At 40.3% G+C, this 27,248-nt stretch overlaps 1 long non-coding RNA gene across 2 annotated transcripts in view; it reads left to right on the top strand.

Annotated features, from left to right (window-relative positions):
* Nucleotides 1-200: 200 nt before the first annotated feature.
* The window catches only part of LOC141108607 (uncharacterized), a 63,453-nt gene continuing 36,405 nt past the window's right edge, over nucleotides 201-27,248 (top strand). The window contains exon 1 of one of the 2 annotated variants that reach the window (XR_012236094.1): nucleotides 201-624. This is a non-coding gene — a long non-coding RNA (uncharacterized lncRNA). The other variant, XR_012236093.1, reaches the window with a different exon arrangement.

Below are 27,248 nucleotides of genomic sequence, written 5' to 3'. Positions count from 1 at the left end.
TGTAATGATCATTTTGATTTCGTATGTTAATCTGCACACAGGATGTATACAGAATGCAAGCAATTTTTTTTAATCACAGCTAATGTGACCTCTGGCAGTAGAAAGGTTAACCCCCTTTTTTTCTTGTACAGGTGTCATGTCTGGCTAGATAAACCTGCAACAGGAAGCAATACTTCTTAATTAAGGCTGTAACTGGAGTCTAAGCAGACACCCAAACAGCCCAAGCAGTAAGCTGCAGCCTCTGAATGGGTCATGTTTCAGCGACAGGAATAAGGGATGAGATGGGGGTAAGAATAACAAGAGGAATGGGTAACCAATGAGAAGGCTGCAATCCCCATCTAGGACTACTCCAACAAATAGCTGGCTTTCGAGTTCTGCACATGACTGCGTTTGCTCCTGTCCATCAAACTGGTCATATATAGTTCAAAGCAAGTGCAGAAGATAGGGGAGAAGATAGTGCAGTTAGCAGGCATTCCAAAAGATCTGAGTGTGTTCTTCTACCGGTTAATTCATTACAGCACACCCCAGGAAAGACATCTGCTGCCGAGGCTTCATTCACCACACCGGTTGAAGACCCTGCATCTTCATGTGAACTAGCCTGCTGGGGATTCCCTTTCCTGCTGGGTGAGTATTTCTCTTTTTCTGCTGTGTTAACTACATTAAGAGTCAGCAAGTTGGAAACTGTGGAAAAAATGAACTGTTTGCTTAACTGCACTTGCTTTCTTTGTTCTTCTAATGCCATCTGTGATCCTGTATGTATATTCTGCAGGGATACACAGCTAACACAATTATTTCTTCTGGTCAAGATTTTCTTTTCTTACTATATGTAAGATTTCATTAAATGGCATGAATCTTTATGGACATTGCAAGTTTTAAAGAACACAAAGCTGAGCTTGGTAAGAGCAAGAGTCCTGAAAGATGTAACCAAATACTCTGCTAGCCGCAGGGCTGGTTATACTAGACAGGGAGGGACTGAGCCAGACAGGGGGACGGGGACAAAGCCAAACCAACTCAATACCAGCAGTTTGTGTCCTCATAGGTGTGCACACAGGGGTCATGTGGCTTTTGTACAAGAGACAAAATGTAGCTGCAATTAGTTTAACCTCTCCTATGCCTGATGTCTACTACAGAAAAAGAAGCTGCGACTTCTGGTCACAGATTGGGACAATTTCTATATTTCTGAGCAATTTTATTTTTGATCAGCTGAAAGTTAACAATGGTGGGTATTTTAAGTAATATACGCTAAACAGAAATGTAAATAACTGCGTTCACAAAAAATGCAATAAAACAGTTAAATTATGTTTTCTTTATTGCCAACAATGCAACAATAATGTGGAAAATCAAACCAATAGCAAGCAGATTGGTACACCAGGCTTAAATATGGCTTGCCCATAGGAGAGAGAGGGGGGGCTAGTCATCCAAGGTGATGGTGGAATAAGAACAAAATGTGAATTTGCTATCATTGATTGAGACAAGAGTGAGGATTGGAGGCTAAAATACACATCAGCGGGACGTTTACACATCCGCATCTTCCAATCCTAGCCATTAGCTGAGCTGATCATCTTTTGGCCTTGACGATGGTCCATACTTGGCCCAGACATCCTTTTTCCATGTCTAAAGCTAATTTGCAAGGTATCTTACATGTGCATGGCCAATGTAAGGACAATCAAGACAACTGTAAACTCCCTACGTATTGTTAAAAGGCCATTACATCTGCAAAGCAAGACAGGGAAAGTTTACTTTGAAAACTTAGGGAACGTTAAAACACTTACAAAAGTAATAACTAATTAAAAAATATACCATTAAGCCCCCTTTGGTTTAAAAGTTTTTTTGTTTTGTTTTTTTGGAAGGGAGAGGCCCAACAAAAAGCCTGCCAGTCATCCAACCATCTTTCATTGGTCTTAGTTCGGATATAAGAGTTCTGGTCAGTTGCTTTGGGTTACTGCACCTAGAACATGACGACTGCTCTTTCCAGTGTGGTGCTTTACTAAATAAATTTTATTAGTTTTTCTTATTGTGTGCTGTACCTTACTGCCTGAGTTTTGCTCAGTAATGCCTGACAGAATGTGACCTTGCACAGCCAACCTCACTTGAACTGTTGCTTTCCGAAAAACATCTGAAAAATGTTGCCAGCAGCTGCTGCCATTAATGGCACAACTATCCACCGATTATACTTGGCAGAAGAAGAGTTAATCTGCTTAGCTGCTTGTGAACCCAGGAAAGTAAGCGTAATCACAGCAGACAAAAGAAAGCAAATCAGCAACCAATGCAAAAACTAAAAACCCTCAATGAGTAAGTAATACAGAGCGTAATGCCCCCTCGCCCAAATTTCCCCCCAGACGAAGTGAAGAGGAATGTGCTAAGTGACAGGAAATGTTCCCAAACCTGCCCACTGCCCCCCCTTCTATCCTCCTCCCCTCCAGTCGCGCCTGCTTTTGTCTACAATGATCCACACACACACACGGCTGCAGGAGTGTACGTCTGGCTTTAAGAGTCTACACAACACAGAGGGCAATGCTGCAGATTCCTGAACTCTGATGCTTTTTTTTAAATAGGCTGCTGAATAGCTGCTGATTTTGGGTCTGGCCAATCAACAGGTAAGCCATCATACCTGCTAAAAAGGTGACCTGTGAGGACTGCACCCCAAATTTCCAGGATTAGCTATACAATCTGCCAGAGCTGTAGGGGATGGGGCTTTGCTTTTAAATCTAGACTCCTGTGGTCGACTGCACCAGCTGCAGGATGTCACATGAGCGTCTGGCAGGGAAGCAGTTGAGGACATGGGGCAAATGCATGCGTAGAAATCACAGCATGTACTAGAGCCTAATGTGGGAAGGTGTGCGATAAAAAAAAAAAAAAAAAATTACAATCGGACGTCTGCAAAGCTCACGAGCATTCCCTCTACTGGGCTTCTGCTGTGATGCAGTCTAGACATATGAATACATTAAATAAAATACTACACTACATAATATATATTATTGTATACATCCTGTGCTCACAGATACTCATTGTAAAAAAAAAAAAAAAATATATATATATATATATATATATATAATTTGAGTCAAACAACATATGCAAACAGTGATCATTGGCAGACTGTACATATTATGCACACAGATCTATAGAAATAAATATATTTATATATAAATAAATGTATATAAATCCATCCTAGAAGACATAGTATAGAATTACATTATTGTAACCATATAACATATGCAGACCGTGATCAATGGCAAAGTCTGTAATGTACATAAAAATATATTATGCCCACAGATTTTATATACATATATATACACACACACGTTAGTAGACATAATATAGGACAATCAATATTTTAGCCATTGCAAAAGAAATTTTAACCGTTGCTTATTAGTTTTCTTTAAACTTGATCATTTACGTAGGCTGTTATTTTTTTGCTTGCGTGTTTGCTGTTTACATTGGTTGTACTGAATGTAACTCGTCTGGATTTCAGCTCTTCAATTGTAAACAAGCCACTGGGTTCAAATAAGGATTCTACACAATGTCTATATAATGCAGGTGCTGTATTATTCCCCTCCTTGTATCAATAATGCATATCCATAGGTTTATTTAGTACTATGTACTGCAAATTGTGGCCTGCAAGCCCTGCTGCCTCATGATGCAGTTGAAGCGACAGGCAGTTTTTTTTTTTTTTTTGCTAATGTGCTCAGTGCAGTCTGGCTGTACCCTATAGTCCTTTGCCAAGTCCCTCACGTAGCCACTGGAACAGTCTCTTTCATAGATACAGCTACCTGGATTTGAATAGAAACCAGACAGCAATTCTTCAGACCCCGCCAGCCCTCTATGCTCTGGACAATAGAGATTTGTTAGCACGCAGCCACAATCCATAGGACACAAAGCTTAAAGCACCACAGACATGGGAGGGAGGGGGGCGCTCAACAGGAAATTACAGCTTTTTTAATGCCTCAATGGCAGGTCTGCTACAGGAGGAAAGACAGCTCAGTCTGTGCAGTCTTACAGAGGTAACTTGGGGAGAATTAACCCTTTTATCCCAAGATGCCTAGACAGCCACATTCCCTTACTATTATTGTGGCTTTAACAAATCCGGCCATCCAGTTACTATTTAACACGTTCACATCATCGGAATACAAAGCCAAATTTAAAAGAAAGAAAAATCCTAGCATTCTACAAGATTCTGGATTATAAAAAAACAAAAAACACAAAAATGGCTCATTACCGACAAAAACAATTTTTAACAGAAAATGACAAAGTCGTTAACTGTCCACAAACAACAGATTTCAGTAGGATATTTACATAAGACTTTAAATGCGCTCAGCAGATATCCCCTTCAGAGCTATACTCTGAATAAAGGGAGAAATAAGCCACGAAATTCATCAGCCTTTCCAGCGAGCCAAGAATCAGATTTTAGTAGAAGTGGGTGTTCGATATTTCTCAGTATGCTAGTAACTTATTTTGTTTTCGAGCATGCGCATCATACATTTTGTGGCCTGCATACAGCTCCATTAAACCTTTTTAGGTCTTGGTCAGTATAAATAATTGGAATCCTTCACAAATTGTTTTTTGGTTCTTTTCTCAAAGATAAAAGTAGCAACCTTCAGCTACAATTATTTGCTCAGCCGTTTAATATTTTTTAGAACCAAGTGGATGCAGCCCTAAGCAGACCTAACATGTATCTTGCGTATTTATTTGACCCTGTATAGAACCTCACACCATAAAAATGTGGGCAAATGAACATATTTCCAGGACAGAGGACAAGGCATTTTTAGACTTCAGCAAAACCACATAAAGAAAAATAGAAATTAAATATGTACAGCACGTAAAGCTCTGAGTAAATTGACAGCGCTTAACAAATACCTGCAATAAATAAATAAAAATATATATTGTAGCAACTATGTAATTCCTATCGCTTGCAAAGTAGCCAAATATTTGATCAATAATGGACTTTATTATTTATCTTAAACATTCTTTTCTAGGTGTTATAGTTGGTTACACTTATAGATTTAAGGCCTAGTTTGCTGTGGAAACCAGCTACAAAGAGATGATTATTTGACACGGTCATGTGATAATACCCTTCCCTGCCACTGTGCACACACATGTGAAATTATCCTAAATTCTGGTGTGAAATTCTGCAAAGCAGATTTCTGCATTTAAAGCAGTTTCAAAGGAACATAGCAGGTCCTTTTCTATTAAATATACGATTAGGCAAATACTGGACTCTAATATTTGGCACTGCACAAATGATATACATAATATTATCTCTTAAAGTGACACTAAATGATATCCTTATGGGACCGCAGACACCAGGCCAAACCTGAAAACATGCATAACTTATCAAGAAAAACACTCCACACATAATATTTGGAACAAAATAGGCCGCAGTCTGGTTTATTGGTTTAAATCAGGATTAAACTTTATTTACTTAAATAATTTTATAAACCAAAATCATACAGAATTCACCAAAGCTCAACCCAGCCACTAAGACTCGAGCTGACCATCATCTCTTTTTAAACATACTCACATATCCCCTTTGATTACTTGACCAAAGGGACCCACCACATAAACCGGCTGCGACGGGGGGGTGGGGGTGGGGGGGTTTGGGAGGGAAGCTCTTTGCGATGACTCCTCTCTGGAGACTGGCAAAAATTCCTGTCAGGGAGCCCCTCAAATAGACCGAACCCGGTACTAAGGCTTACCTGTAGGTACTACGAATATCTCCTAAACCGTGCAGCTGGAGATGTCACTGGCGCATGCGCTCTTAAGGGACGATTTACCCATGCTGTCTCTTCAGAGCTCTGTGCCGCGGTCCGTGACTCTCGTGTGCATGCGCAGGAGTGACGTCATTGCGGCGCAGCCGGACGACGCAAACCCGGAAGGAAGACCGGGTGAAGTTGGAAGCGTCCGTCAGAGCCAACAACGCAGCAGTACAGGGCTTCGTTTTAAGTTAAGTATTTCATAATGTGCTAGTATGCAATGCATTCTAGCACATTATGCCTTTACTTTGCAGAATTTAAAAAAGAAGAAAAAAAAACAAAACAAAAACAAAACATTTGCCATGGTTTATTCCCTCTTTAGGGACCCTGTAATTAATTTTTCATTCATTTCCTACTATGTTTTTCTGTTTTGTAACATTCTCCTGACCCTTTCTTTTTCCCTTTCACTTCTGTTTGGAAGGAGCAGTGCTCACTAGTTGTGGTTGCTGCTCAATGCACTCTACAAATCCCACAGTCCTTGGTCCATCTCAGGAGCGAGCAAGAAAAGGGGGGCTACATTTCTACAAAAATTGGGGCCATAGAGAATGAACATAGCCACTCTCGAACAGAAATCAATTCGTATCAGCAAAAAAAAAAAAAAAAAAGCTTGCACTCTCAAATGAATATTAATACAATAGGATTATTAATAAAGAAGAGTGTGGCACAGATACAATCATGTAAACTTTTTGTTGTGGCATGTGGAAAGCTTCAAACTCCTAACAAGTTTTTACGGCTGACTCTCTTAAACTGTCCATAAACTGATATTATTTTGGATGGTCCAGAAGGTACCGGACGAACTTTGATCAGTGTGTGGCCTGGCCTGCTCAAAAGAAGATGCTTTAATCAAGTATGGTTGAAGGGACATGTTGGAAAAATTCCCAATGATCAGAAGCTATAGCCCCTCATCAGTGTATTCTGACAGCAGCGAATACAATATGCCAGTGTGGGGTGGGGAATTTCTCCATTAACTTGGTTGGTGTGAATGGAGGAATTTGTTCCCGACTGGAAAAAAAAAAAAGAACCATGTATGGCCAGCCTTAGAGAGATTTCCCTTCTGCTACAGTTTCAGAGCTGGGTTGCTAGAGAGGAAGTGAGGAATAATCAAAAGCAACACAGATAGCAATAAAAAAATTTTTATTAGTTGTGTAGGGGAAAGATTAGAACCTCAGTCAGATTTGTATTGCTGCCATGGGCTGAAAAGTGCAGATGGAGGAATCTTCGCTGCCAGCTATTGTATTCATACAGCTGCAACACCTCCGGCTGCTTGAATACCCAAGCAGTGACTGCATCCGATGGGATGCAGTCACTGTGCAGCTGACATTTTTTTCAATCCAAGGTTGTCGAGCCAGGTGGTGCTAGCAGGGCCGCCTGCAGTTAAAATTTTGGCTGATTTAGCAGGAATCGCCTGAAATCCAAGCAGTGCATGGCCAGCTTAAAACCAATGAATTAAAAAAACACTTCACACGAATAAAGAGGTTTCAACTTAGTGGATTTTTATTTTACAGGTCAGGATCTGGCAAGGTCCAGAAGCAGTGATCCAATACTGCTGGGCATGCAGAGCGGGCTCTCTTGTGGCAACAAAGTCTTTGTTGTTTGTACTCATCCATTTACTTTGTGCTCAGTGGAACTGCATAATTAATGATAATAAAGACAATTCATAATAAAGACAAAAACTGTCAAATCATAAAATAGGAAGATGACAATGGTATAAGAAAAATAGGTTGTAAAACACAGGAAATATATGTAATATAATACATATCTTGTTCCTGGTCAGGATCTTAGAAATTGTTTTGCGAGAGGCACAAATAGCAGTTTCCTCCTGCCTGTGCTGGCCACAGGAACAATATTCTATCATGTTTTAGGACTACAAAAAAAAAAAAACAATAGAATGTGTCTATGGCAAGCAGGACTTTTTTTATAATCGCACTTGAAACTAAGCAATGCAGTGCAATTCAACATTACGCGTTTCCAGGGTGGACCATATTAATCAATATAAAAAAACACTAACAGATAATTAATAATACATTTTTTTTCCCATAGAGCTCTACAGCGAATATCACACTGGCAACTTGTTGCCAACAGCAGAATCACTAAACTACAACTTCATTTTAGCTTATGGACATTGCTCCCTCGATGGCCAGAATTCTGTAGAATCTTGATTATTAGCAAACCGACCAGAGCCAGCAAAGGAACAATGCCACACAAGACAGTGAATGAAGTCTTCGCTATTTAGTTGCTGGTAATTTGTTGCCCTAAAAGAGTTGCTGTTTTAGAAGGAAACAGGACAGAGGTATCCAAGTCATAAACAGAGGTAGAGCTAGGAGCTATTTTCTCAAAAAAAAAGAATATATATCCACAACAATCCAACAGTTTAACAAACATACAAAACTAAAAATTCATGTTTTAATACCAACGTATCTGGGTATTATACATGTAGCCTCCTGGGAACGGGATGTATTACTTTTGTGTTTTAGGGACAAAGGCCACTCTATAAATTTCTCTGCGGCACCACCATCCTGAGACCAAATTAATTAAACCTGATTTTTTAATTTTTTTTTTTTAATTACATTTTATTGTGAGAATGCAATTAACAAGAACAAGTTAAATAAAGAAAGACAATATACAGTATGTTGGTATAAGTTGAGAGACACCTAGCAGTGCTGGGTCTAGTGGTGTACATCAACCACTTCACGACCGTAGGACGTCCTTAGGTTGGAGTGGTTGTACCGGGATGATGCCTGCGGTTTGCCACAGCCGTTTCCCTGTAAAGCATAAGTGATTTGAGTGGCTGTACAGCCACTTGAACGCTTCTGCGGGTAGCGGAATAGGGGCCCCCCCTTCCGCCTCTGCCTTTCACAGATCCGGGGAATTATGCAACCGGCAGCACTACACAGAGTGGAAATGATGTTGTTCTTCCCACTCTGTGATGCTGGAAAATGGAAACAATGAAGATTTAGTAACTTCTGGTTTTGGATCTTTGTTTACCTGGTCGTTAGTGGCCAGGAAAGCAGCCGATCCGACCAATCTGTATCTGATCAGTTGCAGTGGAGGACAGAGGTATGGAATCTAATAAATCTCAGATCGCTCCATAAAGAGGACATGACACAATCCATGCTGTCACAAGGAATGTTGTTCATCCTTTGTGATAGCAATAAAGTTAATGCAAAAAAAAAAGCGCCCCCCCCCCCCCCCCATGCAAATTCAAGTCCTGTACGCTAATGTAAACGGTGATCACACCACACTTGTGAGGTATTGTCGCAAACGTTAGAGTGAAAGCAACAATTCTAGCACAAGACCTCCTATGTATCTCTAAACTGGTAACCTGTAAAAGGTGTTTAAAGCGTCGTCTATGGAGAATTTTAAGTACTGTAGTTTGGTGCCATTCCACAGGCAGACGCAAATTTTAAAGCGTGACAAGTTAGGTTTCTATTTACTTGGTCTAACATTATCTTTTATATGTTACAGAAAAACTGGATATTCTATTTATCGTGAAATTGTATTAAAAAAAAAAAACACTGCACAAATATTCTATAGGGCCTCTTCTAAAAAAATATACATATGTAATGTTTGGGTGTTCCAAGTCATTTGCTAAGAAAAAAGTAGATTTTTACATGTATGCGAGAAGTGTCAGAATTGGCCTGGTAAGCAAGTGGTTAAGAAATATTTGAATGGATGGAGGTCTGATTAGTAAGTTGCAAGCAAAGAGAAGAAGGGGAGGCCTCAGTTTTTAGAATAACACATGTAATTCAATCTAAGAGAAGTGTGGAACGTCAATTGGAGGGAGTCTGAGTAAATACCATTTAGTATGTTGAAAGCATTGCATTATAGTTTGTCGCGTTTCTACGGGCAAGGTTTGAATGAAAGATTGCTAAATGTTGAAGAAATTTTGAACTTTGGTAATTCCTTATGCAGGGAAGTCTCCACGCATTCCATGCAAACAAAAGTAAGATTATTTAGCTAAAAAGAAAGCAATAGTAGGTGGTTCTGGGTAGATCCACTTATGTAAAATAGTCTTCCGTGCCACAAGGGATATGATAGTAATCAGTGGCTTGTAGCCCCTTGAGATTTTAATGCCTGGAAATTATTTTAATACAATCTAACGTTATGGGATAATCTAGGCTGTAGCAGACACTTACATATTACCCAGATCATTTATAGCGCCATACAGAATGACCCATCATGGGATACTTTTTGATTTACTGCTAGCAATTTGAAGTTGTACAATCAAGCCCATAGCTAGGCTGTGTGACCTGCAAGCCATAAAAACACTGACCATAGTAGTTAGGACACTTCTGGCCCCTGGCAGTGGAATGGAGATGCATCATTATTGCTGCATAACAAATACAGCACAAGTGTCCCTTTCACCCCCACATATTTTACTTATGAATTGATGGACTTTGAACTATGTAGATGCCCACTCAAAACATAGAAGGAATGACATCTGCTACAACAAACATTACATTTGTGTACATCACAGTCCCGACAATTCGTGGGGCAAAAATATGTCACTTATCTGAGGGATGCTTAAAGACTAACCGAACAGATGGCCTGATAAATTATTACTGCAAGGCACACATAACTGGGATACATTATGAAATCTGAGAATAATGTGGATCCCAACAATTTGTATGGGACACAACAGACTAATAGGTTACATGGAGTAAATCACTAATGTGTAAAAAATATTCTAATCACATAGCTGTTTTAATAGCTAAAAGCCAATAATTAATCGCAATTTTATACATCCGAATGATTATCCAAAACTGAGCAAAGTAACATTTGATTAAACAAATAAGACTTATGTTGGTGATATTTACATATTGTTTTGGCAGTAAACTTATACTTCAGCCAGAAAACATAATGATGGAGTGTCTCTACTATTCACCTTGAAATAATGAAATTTGTTCCTTTCTGCCTCAACTAGCCAAATCTCTACAGTTATTGGCCTTGAATTTGAGCGCGAGAACATGCTTAGGAATGCTTAGTTCCCCAGTTCCAACCCCACTTTATGATTCTTGTTGCCTGAAGAAGCTTCAAATTCTTAAAGTGATACTAAAATCTCATTTTATTTTTTGGTTAAAAATAACAAACATGTTAATAGTTAACCTGCTCTGTGCAGTGGTTTTGCACAAAGCAGCGCAGATCCTCCTCATCTTGGGTCCCTCGCTGGCACTCCTGGACCTTCCCTCCTGCTGAGTGCCCCCATAGGATATGGGGGCACCCGAGCTGAGCCACTGCTCTGTGTTGTCCATTCAGACACTGTGCCGCGGCTCAGCGCTGCCACCTCTCTCTCTTCATTGGTTCACAGCAGCGGGCACTAATGGCACCCGCTGCTGTGTCTCAGTCAACCAGGAAGGAGAGTCCTGGACAGTCGAGTCTATCGTGCAACATCGTTGGATTGAGATGGGGCTCGGGTAAGTATTAGGGGGCTGAGGGGGGCTGCTGCACACAGAAGGTTTTTTTATCTTAATGCATAGAATGCATTAAGATAAAAAACCTTCTGCCTTTAGAACCACTTTAAATTAAACCTGTACAGGGTGAATACAGAGGCCGCCATTGCTTACATTCTGAAATGCTGGATAACTGGTGGTTTTTTACATCAATACTTTGAGACAATGACTTGGAACGATCATGTAAATCAGACATAACTCTTAACCAGCATATTTGTTCTTAGTCAGTAACTTTCAAAGTACCAACACCAATGGATCAGCATGGCAGGCAGCAAGCAAACTAGTATTTTCATAGGAGCTCAGCAATGACAGCTTCCATACTTTCTCCCTACAGTTTTACTTTAAAGAGACCCTGTCAGTGAACTGAAGTATACTGCGCAATACTGCAGGTATGTGCATTTTATGTATTGCAGTAGTTTGCAGTCCTCTCAGTGACAGGGTCTTAATTTGTGATTAGAGTTTAATTCTACAGGTTCCTCTGAGCATGTGAGCAAAATAGAATTTTGGATCTTCTCAGCTGACATCTTTGTTTCATACATTTTGATGCTGCCCAAATATATGACAATATTTTAGTTTTATAACTTGCATTCAGTTATAAAATCAAATACAACTGAATGGATTAAGGTAACTTACCACCTGCAGTTAATATGTTTTCATATACAGTGCCTTGAAAAAAGTATCCATACCCCTTGAAAGTTTCCACATTTTGTCATGTTACAACCAAAAACATAAATGTATTTTATTGAGATTTTATGTGATAGACCAACACAAAGTGGTACTTTATTGTGACGTGGAAGAAAAATGATAAATGGGTTTCAACATTTTTTACAAGTGAATATCTGAAAAGTAGTTTCAATTAGTCACCTAATTAATAGAGTCCCCCTGTGTGTCATTTAACCTCAGTATAAATACAGCTGCTCTGTGAAGCCCTCAGAGGTTTGTTACAGAACCTTATTGAACAAATAGCTTCATGAAGGCCAGGGAACACACCAGACAGGTGAGGGATAAGTTGTGGAGAAGTTTAAAGCAGGGTTAGGTTATAAAACAGTATCCCAAGCTTTGAACATCTCACGGAGCAATGTTCAATCCATCATCCAAAAATTGAAAGCGTATGGCACAACTGCAACTTTACCAAGACCTGGTCGTCCACCTAAACGGACAGGCCGGGCAATATTTTCTCCATTAGCTCATCCCCCACAGCAATTACCCTTTTGTATAACTTGACCCTCCCTCCTATATTGTAAGCTCTAACGAGCAGGGCTCTCCGATTCCCCCCTGTATTGAATTATATTGTAATTGTACTGTCTGCCCTAATGTTGTAAAGCGCTGCGTAAACTGTTGGTGCTATATAAATCCTGTATAATAAGAGCATTAATCAGAGAAGCAGCAAAGAGGCCCATGGTAACTCTGGAGGAGGTGCAGAGATCCACAGCTCGGGTGGGAGAATCTGTCCACAGGACAACTATTAGTCATGCACTCCACAAATCTGACCTTTATGGAAGAGTGGCAAGACGAAAGCCATTGTTGTAAGAAAGCCGTAAGAATTCCCGTTTGCAGGAAGCCATGTGTGGGGACAAAGGAAACATGTGGAAGAAGGTGCTCTGGTCAGAGGAGACCAAAATTAAACTTTTTGGCCTAAAAGCAAAATGCTATGTGTGGCAGAAAACGAACACTGCACATCGCCCTGAACACACCATCCCCACAATGAAAACATGTTGTGGGGATGCTTTTTTCAGCAGGGACAGGGAAGCTGGTCAGGAGGATAGGAGGATGGTTGGAGCCAAATAGAGGGCAATCTTAGAAGAAAACCTGTTAGAGTCTACAGAAGACTTGAGACTGGGGAAGAGGTTCACCTTCCAGCAGGACAACGACCCTAAACATACAGCCAAAGCTACAATTGAATGGTTTAGATCAAGGATATGCAATTAGTGGACCTCCAGCTGTTGCAGAAGTCTACAGGTCCCATGAGGCATAGCAAAACCGACAGCCACAAGCATGATACCCAGAGGCATGATGGGACTTGTAGTTTTGCAACAGCTGGGAGTACACTAATTGCATATCCCTGGTTTAGATCAAAGCATATTAATGTGTAAGAATGGCCCAGTCAAAGTCCAAACCTAAATCCAATTGAGAATCTGTGGCAAGACTTGAAAATTGCTGTTCACAGATGTTTTCCATCCAATCTGACAGAGCTTGAGCTATTTTGCAAAGAAGAGAGTGGGCAAAAATGTTACTCTCTAGATGTGCAAAAAAGCTGGTAGAGACAAACCCAAAAAGACTAGCAGCTGTAATTGCGGCAAAAGGTGGTTCTACAAAGTATTGACTTGGGGGTGCTGATTACAAATGCACGCGACACTTTTCAGATATTTAAAAAAAAAAAAAAATTGAAAACCATTTATCATTTTCCCTCCACTTCATAATTATGTGCCACTTTGTGTTGGTTTATCACATAAAATCCCAATAAAATACATTTACATCTTTGGTTGTACAAAAATGTGGAAAATGTGGAATACTTTTTCAAGGCACTGTATGGAGCATGGATAGTGGTATGTTGTGATGTTTTGTTTAATCAAAATTGTACTAGAAAGCTGAAAAATGGTGTGTGTGTGTGGCCAGAAAAGAGAACATCTGTAAATTCGTGGTGCTGGTATGTTTAGTGTTTTATTTCTCATGTGCCATCATGTTAAAAATGCTTTAACAGCCACTAACACATTAATATAAAAAGGACATGAATGTTTGTCACACTGGATACCTACATGTCAAAGAGTGGCCAAAAACCTTGAAGGGTAATTAACATGCATGTACAATGTACCAACCCTCAAGCACCAACACAAACATGTCATATCAGCTTGGTGGAGCCTCATATTTTTTACCATTAGAAGAGAGAGGGTGATGAAATGAGCGAATGACACAATATGTGGCGCTAGTATTATTTACTCAGAAATATATATAACAAAATACAGAAAAAAACAAAAAGAGAGAGAGAGAGAGAGAGAGAGAGAGAGAGAAATAAATATAAAGTCCAAAATAAAGTGCAAGTGCTCCGTGTATTGCACACACCCTCCACCAGGTGTACCCTCACCTAAAGGGCTTTATAAATAAGTCTGTAGTTAATATCAACAGCTTGAAAGATCCTCCTGTAATTCCTTGTTCTTATGGTGGTTATTTAACTTAAATACATATCACAGATCACTTCCTCCTCCTGGTGATAGCGCAGATTGAAAGCCACTACTCCTGGTGTTTCAAAAAGCCTCCTCATTCAAATCACATGAAGAAAACAACAGAGCCGTGCAATAGCTTGATATTGTTTAAAAAGGTTTAATTGCAACTTAGACTCCACATACATTTACACTCACATTTCAATAATAAAAACAAGCTTATAGTATACTGGTATGCTGAGGGGTGATAGTGTCACCTGAAGTCCGGTTCTGCAGCCCCAGTTCACGGTGTTCACCCGTCCTGTGCCTGCTCTGCAAAACACTTCCTGCAACCTTACACGTCAGCCAATCAAGCTCCTCCTACCGGTTTCGTCACAATCTCGTGACTTCCTCTGAGATTTCTGCTTAGCAGTGTTGGCAGCTGTCACTAGTTTAGTTTAATTTTCACTTTAGATTTTAGTTTGGCAGCTTACAAGGCTTTTACCTATTTCATGAAATGAGTGGCCTTTCTGCCCTTGCTTCTTATCATAGGGAGGACCAATAACAATCAAGGCTAGTTTTCTAACTTGCAGTGCACTACAGGCAAGCCTTCCAGAAGTGATGTTAGTTCCAGGGCAGAACACATCTCAACAACAATACGCACATGCCTCTGCCAGAGCCAAGACCACTTCTAAAAAGATGAGCAAAAGCAGCCTCCAGCTTTGGATGATAGCCTTGGTAGCAAGTAGGTTACATTTTAATGTAGACTATGTTATAGATATTCTATAGGTAGTCACTAGCTACATATGATTGTTTTGTTTACCAAGAATCTCTTGTCTGCGAAAGGCTGCAAACATATTGGTTTCCTAGAAACAAATGCCCACATGCAAGGTTGCAATGATACAATGTGCATGTGGCAAAGACTTCACGCAATGAACAGCACTTTACTTTTATCTGATTCTTCCATCATCTATTTATTGAAGATGAAAAAAATTGTGTGTGCATTATATATATATATATATATATATATATATATATATATATATATATATATATATATATATATATATATATATATTTATTTATATATATTGTATGAAAACAGTTTAATTTTCATTTCAGTATCTGTCGATACACAAAAATGATTGTAATTATTGCATATACTGTGCATTTCTATACCTTTTTGCACATTTTTGTATAATGACCAAGAAACACAAGCTACTATGTAAGGGTGCCGGTAGCCCTGCATTTACATCTGAGCAAAATGTATTGCTGGTGATTTTTAAGCATTTGTTTTCAGATGTTTTAAAGACCTTTTTGCATGTACATCAACTTTTTCAACTTTTAAGAGCTTGTTTCCTGGGCTGGGCAAGGGAAGGAGAATAATTCTATAAGAGAGGTATTCTACAGGTGTGAAAAAAAAACTTGTGAAAACATGCGTACCACACGTTTAAAGGCGTTCCTATTAAATTCTATGGAGTTAAAAAATGCCTGAATACGCTCAACATTTAAAAAAAAAAAAAAAAAAAAAAAAGCTCATGTACTTTTTTGAGCTTAGGGTGCAGGTTAACTTGGCGTACAAGGTACAAGTGTGAACATGAACAATTAGAAAGAATGAAATCCTGCGCACTTAGATGTAGAGAAACAAGCAGAAAAATTATCTAGTGTGAATGGGGGCTAAGACAACGATAAACTATTAGGATTTCTGGCAATGCACGAGTTTTATTAGATTTGTTGGGTTTTCATAGACAGAGCATAATCCAGTGTGTCATTGGTGCATAATTTGTGAAATGCCAAAGGGGTATAGTCCAATTGCTCATCTGGCACATGCTTGAGGGTAACAGAGCTCAGAAGGGTAATTAGAGCAGAAATGTCAGTGAAATGCGTCAGCACCCAAAAGAACTATGAGTAACATTTACTGATATCTTAAGAATGGTCACTTTGGGCCATATCATTTCTTGCTACATTAACCTCTCTGTTTCTGATATATGTCCTAAAATGTGTTTAAATGCTAGCTGGATTGTGTTATGTTTTACTTTTACAGGCAAATTATCTGTCAGTTTGAAATACCATAAAAACTTGTTTTAAAAGGCTATTGTGAAAGTCAACCTAATATTAGGTACAGTTTAACTAATCCTAAACATACCCCCTTCCAGGTTTGAACAAATTCCAGGGGTTAGGTAGCCAAATTACAGCATGCATTTGGCACCTTACTTTAAGTAATGCTTTCCGCGTTCTTCGATAGCGTTGACGTGTCTTCTAAGGTCTACATTATTTTGACCACCCCTTTCCATCACAAGTATTTAACTGTATTTTACAGTTCACAACTTTATTGCCAAATGAAAAAAAATAACCGGACTATGTGGACCCTCCCCTCAAATTTTAACAGGAGTTGCAGTGACTGGCCACGAACACTCAGACCTAAAGCAAGAATTAATTTGATATGAAAATGAGGTAGAATGCAGACACCTAAGCAACTATGGTTCTACTAAAGCAGGCATGTCCAAAGTCCAGTCCACGTTCTGGTTTAATACGGCCCCCCTGGTAATTTGGATATATATTTTTTGTTGCCCCAAGGGTCACAAAAGATATATACCATATTTATTGGTGATGTCTCGGAGGGGACAAGGAGGGGGTGGGACGAGTGCCATTAGATTACATACAGAAGAATCTCCCGTTTACTCGGCAGCGTCTGTAAAAGGAAGTCCCATCTCCTGGGCTGCCATTGTATGACTGTTCTGTCTATCATAGAAGGTGGGAGTTTGTATTAAAGAGGCTACTGAGTAAACAGGAGATTCTCCTCTATGTAATCTGTCTGCGCTTGTCCCGCCCCCCTCCCTGTCCCCTTCTAGGCTGCAGATGGGCATGGATCAGGCTGCACTCATGGCAATGGTGAGGCTGCAGATGGGCACTGGCCCTTATTTTGCTTCACAGTTCTTTATTGAAAATTACATTTTTTTTCCTGAAACTTCCCTCTTAAAGCGAAGGTGCTTGTTATACACCGATAAATACGGTATATCCAAATAGCATGCCCAAGCTCATCCTTAGTCCTGAGCGGCGCTCGGGGATTCGTTGGGGGCCACAGAAGATATTATATATATATCCAAATAATATGCCCAAGCTCATCTCTTCACCACAAACAGCCACAAAGGCAAGAGAATTCTTGTTGGGCAGTGTATTAGTGCTTGGACGAACACAATTAGACCGAATTTTAATGGTTCAAAGAATGTCAGGCAAAATGATCGGCCCTCACGCATGTTCACTTCATCAAATCTGGGCCTCTTTGAAAAAAGTTTGGACACCCCTGTACTAAACTTTGTAAACATGTAGGCTTTGATAAAACAACCCAGATGACGATCAATGATGAGAAGCAGAGCAACCACCATTTTTAATTTTGTGTTAAGAAAAATAAAAAAAATATATACATTCTGAACCCACAAGTACAATACTTACTGGTTCAAAACTATAGAATACGTATGTAATGAACCAGCTAGCTCAGGTGCTGATTGGGGATTTTCAGTCCATGATCTGTATTCGTCGAACACAAATGAGGCATGAGGGTTGTAATTCACCCCTGGTTTCTCTATAAAGAGAACGTGCCACATCAAAAAGTTCAAATAATGAAAACATACATTCTGTCCTAACTTGCCCTCTCACACGTCACATCAGTGGTCATAGCCTATGTGCACTCCTCTCCCACACACAGTTCTTGCATCATACTGTCTGCACTTCTCTCCTGCACATACCGCCCAACACTATACCCTTTTGCACATACAGCCCATTTTCAAATGCTCTTTGTCCCTATTCTGCAGATACTGCCTGCTGCCATATCCATCAAACTCCTATCTGTACAAACTGCCTGCTGTACCCTACACAATTCTCTTCTGCATATACTGCCCACTGTTGTACAACACCTCAACTGCACATACTGCCTACCGTCATACCTTCTACAATCCTTTGCTGCACATGCCGACTTCTGTGATACCCTCTGCACTCCTTTCGTTTGCATTCTGTACACTAAAACACCTTTTTAACATTGTTCGTTATATCCCTAGCTTTGCCCATTCTAGTAAATAAAAAAAAACATGTATTAGCTTCCCTTTGACACAAACACATAAATGCCATTGGGAAAGGTGTACATACATAAATGCCTTTGCCCAGTACATATTAGATGTCCCCATGCTCCCCCGAGTTAACAGAATCATTTTAGAGCCATTGTTTTTGGATCCAACAGTTTTTCACCATTTCGTAAGCACAAATTTGTAGCTGTATATATGTGGTACTTATTTAAGCAACAGTCTTATCTTTTATGTTTAATTAAATTGAGAGATTATGTTTGCGTGAAAAGATTTTTTTTTTTGCTCAATCTGGCTACTTTTTTAGCTGAAAAAACTCTCAGGAGAACACAAGAGAGCTTTACGGCAGATTATTCACAGCAAGAGTTAGTCCTTAAAAATGATTTTAGAACATGAGCACATGGGGACTTTTCAAATCATTACGATCATTCTCATTCGCTTTATCTTATCCTCAAACTTCTTCCGTTGGCGGCTGTTTTTTTTTAGCATGGCTAACAGATGCGATAATCTCCTGTAAGTGGAAATTTAGTCAATGGTTATTCAGGTATTTAAATAATTGTAAAGTTGAACTCTGGGAAATACTCTTGAAGTAGGGCTATCCCTGTGATGGAAGGGTTAAATGCTCAGTTTGATTAGGGTACCAGGAAAAAAAAAAAAAAAAGACTTATTTACCAATACCGCTTTCCCCTGGCAGTTGACTTCTTCTCTCCGAATGCTCCGGATTGTGGGTGGCCCTCAGTGTCCTCACTTACAACCCAGGACCTTTGGTCCTGCATTGTATACAATAACATCACAGCTGAGTCAACCAGCTGTGGCACTGTAGAGTAGAGGCTTTGGGAGATCGGTTGCATGAAAGAAGAAACCTGCAAGAGCAAAGGATAAGGCAACTAAAAATGCTTTTTACCGATACCCTAAGCAAAAATTAGCATCAAATCCTTGTAGTGCAAGGGGAGCCCCATGCAAAAGTAGTAATTCAGCTTTACTATCTCTATAGATGGAGAAACTGTGGCGCAATTACTGTATTTCTCATATTTCACAGCAAAAAGGACTAAAGTCCTTTTGACTACCCCAGCTAAGTTTACCCTACTTTCCCCCTCATAACTATGACTTAGTCTTCCAGTCCACTAATCTCTCATGTAAATTTGAAGAACCTCAATCCTTTTGTTATCTTTGAAATTGCATTGCTTGATGGTACCTGCAGCTACAGGGCTTATTTTAAAGTTTAAAATATGTGATTACGTGAATGTCCCTTTCTGCTACTGTGTACCACTGTACTTTCTAAACAAGTCCTTAGTGACCATCAACAGCCTATGTTTTCCTGATCTTTTCAAAGGATTACAGGTGACATGATTAGTTTGCTTCTTGTAACCCAAGATTATTTAGCATAGCTGTGCAAGCGTCCGGGAAAAGTGACATGTCAGTGGTACTTCAGGACTGGAGTTAGGAAACACTGAAGTACCTGTAGAACATTTTGTGGAAGCTTAACTCTAGCATTGGATAGATTTGTCAATGCAGGCCAGATATACCAATATTCACATACAGAAATGTATTCACATTAACACATGTATTCACATGTAGAAATCGATCTGGTTTTGTTAACTTTTTATGCAAACCTGGAAAAGGTTAGAACATATTAGGTATTTTTGTAGTGTTATCTATACCTGTACCTTCATTACAGAAATTTCCTTTATTACTTCTGCCACTGACCACTGTTACTGGCACAAAAAAAAACAAAAAAAAAAAAACAGCCCAACAGATATTCTAACGATCCCCTGCTCTGCTTGTCTTTTCCAAAACGATCAGAAAAAAAAACCTGACAAAAAAAAAAAAAAGGGACAGAATTCTACTTTAAAAAATGTAAAATAGCCCTTAAGACATTGATTATATGTTCTCAGTCTAAAGAGAGAGTGCTTAAGCTGTGCTGCCGATTGGCTGAATTTGCGCAAAAGTCAGTCCATGAAGCTCATTCAGTTGTGATGACCAAATGCCTAGGCATAAAAGCTCCTAAGCAGTGTTAGTGGTTGGAGAGTGAAGAATAATTATAATAAAGGATTTATATAGCGCCAACATTTTGCATAGCACTTTAATTATTACAAAGCTTCTTTTTTTTTTTTTTAAACATTATTTTAAGCGAGCAGCGTAGTGCAAATTGGATGAAAGCGTTATTTTCACTATAGGTCTGTTTCTATGTGTATGTTAAGCCAAACCTTATTTTTGAAGTTTACAAAAAATTGGGGAAGGCTGAGCTTAGAGGCTGTGACAAGCGAGAGCGTGCTGTGCACATGTGCAGAGTACTGAACAAGGACATCGTTCACTTCTATGATGCTGGGGGAAAGTGTCCAATGGCTGACTTATTCAGGCAATGGGACAAGACAGAAATTTGGGAGTTTTTTGGGCAGGCTATGGTGAGAGTGCAAATGGCCTATAGGGTATGGCAGGTACATTAAAGCGGAGTTCCACACAAAAATGGAACGTCCCCTTTTCGGAACCCTCCCCCCCTCCGGTGTCACATTTGGCACCATTCAGGGGGAGGTGGGTGCAGATACCTGTCTAAGACAGGTATTTGCACCCACTTCCTGGCATAGATTCCCACGGGAGTCTACGCCTCTTCCTGTCCCTCCGCACTGTCTCTCTGGGAAACACACAGGTCCCAGGAGACAGCGGGGACCAGTTACGACGCGCAACGCAACTCGCGCATGCGCAGTAGGGAACTGGGAAGTGAAGCCGCAACGCTTCACTTCCTGATCCCCTCACCTAGGATGGCGGCAGCAGCTGCCAAGAGTCGAGCGAGTAATCGGCGTCGGCTGCCGACATCGCTGAACCCTGGGACAGGTAAGTGTCCATTTATTAAAAGTCAGCAGCTGCAGTATTTGTAGCTGCTGGCTTTTAAAAATTTTTGTTTAGGTGGACTCCTGCTTTAACGAAGATTTTTAAAAGCAGCTTATTTTATAGTACCTTACTGGGGCTTTTTGATTAAAGGTTTTTTTTTTAAACAAAGAAAAGTAAAATATGAAGAAAATAAAAACAATTTGTCACACTCCAGCCTTCGCTCTGTTATTGTCTATTATTTTTATGGGGACTGTTCCTTGAATATTTCCACATTCTGTAAATATCCTGAACATACAGGAATCCTTAATCACAGGCTCAAACTCGAAATGACTCACAATTCACCAGGGAAAGCAAGTCTTTGAAGTAAAAGAGATTGGAAGCTGTGTCAACATCTTGGTGCCCTGATTATCTATTAATAGAAAATGAAACTGTGGACACATAAGTGAAAATCGTTGGCGTATTGGTCATGATGTAGAGCTTGCAAAAAATCCCTAAAGTTTCTGAATTGTTTTGCAATAGAAATAGATCTAAGGTGCTAAAAGTAAAGAAAGGCAGGTTGTAGAGAACTAATAAAATCAGTCTATTGTAGAGAACTGTTTCTTCTATACCTACTGAGGGCTAGCAAAATAAATCAATTCATTTGTCCTCTTTGCATTTCCCAGCTATACCTAGATTTGTACAAACACCCTCTTTCTCATCAATTATTTGGGCATCCGTGGATATCTTCAACATTTGGTATCTATTTTCCTGCAATAAACCCATCCAAACTATGACAAAAACTCCACATTCGCTTATTTTCTCCATTAGCAGACATTCTTCCTTTCATGAGAACATCATTGATGCCATGTAAACAGGCTAGAAACTGAAGTGAGCACAAATCCTAAGCATGAAGTGGAAAAATAGGTGCAGCGCTATTTTTCACTTCATGACTTTGGGTTTTGTATTGTAGACTCTTGGTGCTGGCAGCTCTCCTTTCTTGATTTATTTCAAGTTTCATATATTTATTTCTAGCGCAGCGTTTGGCCTTCTGGCCTTTGTTTCCAACAAATCCTAAGCAGCCAGAGGAATTTGGGAACTGAAATTAGCTGTGGGACAAGAGAAGTACCACCGGAGAATCTTTAGTGAGATCTAGTTTTGCCAGACTAGGGGGTAGCCATACAAATATAGATTTCTCTTGTTCAGCCCACAGATTTGTCCTTCCCCGCTGACTATTGTATTCATACAGGATGCAGCCATTGTCCAGCCAACAGGACCACCTATGACTCAAATTGTGTCCCATTTACCTGATAATACCTCAGAAAAAGCAATGTAATATTATTGTTACATTTTATTTATTTGGTTCCATTTATATTCAGATACATATGCAAGGGTGACCTTTGATTTACATATGATGTCAGATAACAAAAAAAAAAGCAAGGTTGCTTTAACATTTGTTAACTCTTTGTTCATCCTAAATTATCCAAATCATCCCTAGCTATTGCCCCCCACCTAACTTTATTTTTTCCCTTTCTCCTTTTATAAAACCTAAATTTAAATTTTCCTTCATTTTGTGTTCATTTCAGATTTTGTGTCTCTAAAAAAAAATAATAATAAAAAAATAAAAAAACTTTGACTCAGGTATCAGGTGAAAGGTGACATACCCATACTCTCAGAATTCAGCGTATACACAATCCCAAGTCATTCATTTTACTTTTTGCTCCTTGCAGATTATGCATCCCTAAAGCCGGTCAAAGATGGTTTGAAACTTGGCTGGTTCAGCAGGGACCGGCCAAGATTTGAACCATCTATGGGCAGGCCGATTGTACCCAAGTCAATCCATCGATCGACTTGGGTACAACCAGCATGTTGAATTTTCACATGTAATCAATGCCAGAGGTTATAGCTGCTAGCAAAGATTGTGTTCTCCCAGCAGGGACGGCTCCACGTACCCCCTCGCCAGGAAAACACAATAGCTCTGCAGAAGGGATTCCTCATCAAAACTGACTTTGTAGATGGGGGAACAGGGCGATTTCCTTTCTATGGCATGTCTAAGGAATACCACATAAAGATCAACATTTTCCCTTGATAATTATCCTCACTATCCAGGGCCGCTGATAGAAACCATGGGGCCCCGTACAGCCTACCTGACAGGGCCCCCTTCAGCCCAACCCAACCCCACCCATGACCCCTGCCTTAAGAGTCACCAAAAGGGCTGAGATGGGTGGAAAGGGGTTAATGATGCCAAGAGGTGCCCATGTCATATTTTGTAAACTTACAATCTGTTTATGTGCATTGTATTAAAGTATGCAGCAAAGTCAGTATAACTAGCAGAAGATGGGGGGGGGGGGTCAGTAGAACAATGGACAGAGTCCCCCATTTCACAGCAGAGCCCCCCACCCCATCACAGCAGAGCCCCCTCCATCACAGCAGAGCCCCTCTCAACATCAGTCCCCATTTCAGTGGGGACCTCAGGAGGTGTTAGGATCATTTACACTTTTCTGTATGTGATGTGTCTGTGCTGGAAGGCCAGATGCAGTGTCAGTGTGCTTTTCTAATCTGTTCCCATTTGAGAGAACTCTCCTGCACATCAGCGTGTCCCTTACCTCGGAAACTCCTGTTCCAGGCTGCTAATCTTCAGAGCCAAAATTCAGACTTCTCTCCTCCAGCCAATGAGAGCAGCGGAGGGGTGTGGTCTGGGGAGAAGGCAAACTAGAAGCTCTGGACTTAATTACAGAGCTCAGCGGGGGGGTCCTGGGAGACACAAGGTGGATCAGACCTGGATTCTGCCCCCTGGAGCTAAATACAGGGTTGCTCTGGCAATGCCTGCACCCCTTTATGCTATGCCCATGGTATTAACACAAAACCCCCTAAGCTAGTGGGAGCAGCTGAGCGGGGGGTGTAAATTAGAAAGCTTTTTTTGTTTTTCTCCACTGAACTATCATTGAAGCTGCAGGCCCCCCCTCCCCCTGCTGGCCGGGCCCGGTACAAAAGGGCTGGGTGTACTGGCTTATCAGTGGCCATGTCACTATCACCATTCTTATCAGACAGGGAGAGAGAGGAATTATTCCCACTATGATATTTGTATGATTTTATTTATATATGTGTGTCTGTGTGTGTGTGTGTGTGTGTATAATGCTGGAGCAGAACATTTGCAAAAGAAGCCCATGTAAACTGCAATGATGGCATAAATAGAGGAAAGGTGTCCCCAGACCAAACTTTATTGAAACTTCCCCTTTCCCTAAGCCAATAACCACCCTTCTCTGCTTCACCTAATTGACAGTCACCATAGAAACAATCTCTTCCTTTTCTGAAATTTCTGAACTAAATAGGTGGATCGCCAACCCTAGACGAATATCACAATGCATTTGCCTACCTGATCATCCCTGCTGTCCTTGGATGCAAAAATAATATTAGTAGAGGATCCGGGGCATGGTAGAGAGATTCAATGACCATAAAAAGAATATGGATATAATAAAATATGGCTACTGCAAAACAAAAGTTCAATATTTATCAAGAAAGGGGTAGTACTGTGGAGCACCCTAGCTTCAAAAACACTAATGGATAGTTTCACTACAAAAGCTCTTGGGTTAAAATAGACAAACTTGAATAAAGTTCTATACAATATTTCATACATATCTGATCTGGAGTAGGTTGTCTGTACTGAAATTGTGAGATGTGGCTGCAGTCTCAATGGGTCATATTCACATAGGCTGGCCATACATGGTTCGCACATCAGCCAGTTCGGCAGGAACCGGCCGAGATTCAAACTGTTAATGAGCAGACTGAATGTACAAAGTTGATCAAGCGATCAACTTGGCTACAACCAGCCTGCCGAATTCTCTTGCGATTATCACTAGAGTCTGCTATAGCCACTATTGATCATCACCGTCATCTCCCCATGGGGACAGCTTCCCCAGTCCGCCCCTGTGCCGGGAGAAGACAATTGCTTGACAGGAGGGATTCCCCTGTCAGCATTGTCTGTTTTTATTAGGGGCATTGTGCAAGAAAAATTTGCACCGTGTATGGCCTGCGCCAGGTAAAAAAGTACCCATGAGGACAAGACATTTAAAAGATATGCCATCTCAACTGATTGGGTTAATGGAAAGGTCATGTCATTTTGACATTATCACTGTATATTTCCTTTAATAGAAAGGTACACTACAGGCGGTCCCCGGGTTACAAACAAGATAGGGACTGTAGGTTTGTTCTCAAGTTGAATCTGTTTGTAAGTCAGAACAGGTACATTTTTTTTTAAGTGTAGCTCCAGCCAAAAAAACTATTTTTAAGCTTTTTGGATAGCATAGGGAAGGGTTAACACCCCTGTAACATTTGTTTTGCTGTCTGTGTCCATGTTCGGAAGATTTCACCTCACTTTCTGTCCCAATGACAGAATGTTGTGGAAACAAGCCTTGGTGATAAAGCTTCAGTGAAGGTACCTTTTTCCCATAATACCTTTTACAGAAGTGACTTCCCCTTCTTAGGGGTAGATTTCCTCTCACTTCCTGTTGTCTCCCTCCATTTGCAAGTAGGAGTCGTTTGTACGTTGGATGTTTGTAACTAGGGGACTGCCTGTATATGGCCAAACATGCTTGTTGACACCAGACCATCACACCTAGATAAGCGATTTCAAAACTGTGGCAGTAATATGGCCCATCTGTGGCTATAACAGCCTCCCATCTTCAGTGAAGGTTTTTGACAATTTGGATTTTGTCTCTGGGAATTTGTCCCCATTCAGCACAAAGAGCAGCAGGTTATGGTTGAATATGTACACCTGGCTTGCAATTGGCATTCTAGTTCACCACAAAATGTATTCAATAGAGTTCAGGTCAGTGCAGGTATGTTGAGTGAATCGGAATACAAACATTTAGTGGAGGTTTCTCAAATGTGATTGCAAAAGTGGAGATAACTTTAAGCCATGCCCAATATCAAAGCAAATGCCATGTCAAATATTCTGCGCTGTGCAAAAAGTGTCCCTTCTTTTCAAATTCTAATGTTTGAATATATATATCTGTAAATGTACATAATGTTCACTGGGCTGAGCAGTGTTCTATAGTAATAGAATGAAAAGTGTATGTGGCCCGCCTCGACTACTGCAACTCCCTCCTCATTGGCTTACCTCGAAATAGGCTATCCCCACTTCAGTCCATCATGAACGCTGCTGCCAGGCTCATCCACCTCACAAACTGCTCAGTGTCTGCCATACCCCTCTGCCAATCCCTCCATTGGCTGCCACTCAGTCACCGAATTAAATTCAAGATACTAACTATAACTTACAAAGCCATCCACAACCTGGCCCCCAGCTACATCTCTAACCTAGTCTCAAAATACCAACCTAATCGTTCTCTTCGCTCCTCCCAAGACCTCCTGCTCTCAAACTCCCTTGTCACCTCATCCCATGCTCGCCTTCAGGACTTCTCCAGAGCCTCTCCCATCCTCTGGAATGCTCTACCCCAATCCGTCCAATTTTACACCCAACTCACTTGTTTATCAGCCATTCAGGCAACAGCTTGCTTTCACCCCAATAGTCCCTCTTAGCAACTGCACTGGATGCATACTGGAATCTAACTTACACTTTTGAAGGCCCCGGAGCACCAGGACAATGTTAATACCCCAAAAATGACCCCATTTTGGAAAGAAAACCACCCAACGTATAATCTATGAGGCATAAAGAGTCTTTTGAACATGTCATTTTTTTCTACAAGTTTTTGGAATATGCGTAAAGCAAATGAAAACGCATTTTTTTTTTTTTTTTACATTTTTTTTACATATTTTAATATTTCTAACAAATAGCATGTACATACCAAAAATTACACCCCAAAATAGATTCTGCTACTCCTCCTGAGTACGGCGATACCACATGTGGGAGACTTTTACACAGCCTGGCCACATAGAGACACCCAAAATGCAGGGAGCACCATCAGGTGTTCTAGGGGCATAAATGTCAAATATAATTTGACTACCTATTACACTTTTGTGAGGCACTGTAGTGGCATGGATGAGAACTGATGTGGCATGGATGAGCCATGA

Source organism: Aquarana catesbeiana, linkage group LG09 (genome assembly GCF_042186555.1).
Source record: "Aquarana catesbeiana isolate 2022-GZ linkage group LG09, ASM4218655v1, whole genome shotgun sequence".
Taxonomy (NCBI): domain Eukaryota; kingdom Metazoa; phylum Chordata; class Amphibia; order Anura; family Ranidae; genus Aquarana; species Aquarana catesbeiana.
The sequence above is the reverse complement of the archived record's forward strand: the minus strand, read 5'-3'. Positions and strand labels throughout refer to the sequence as shown.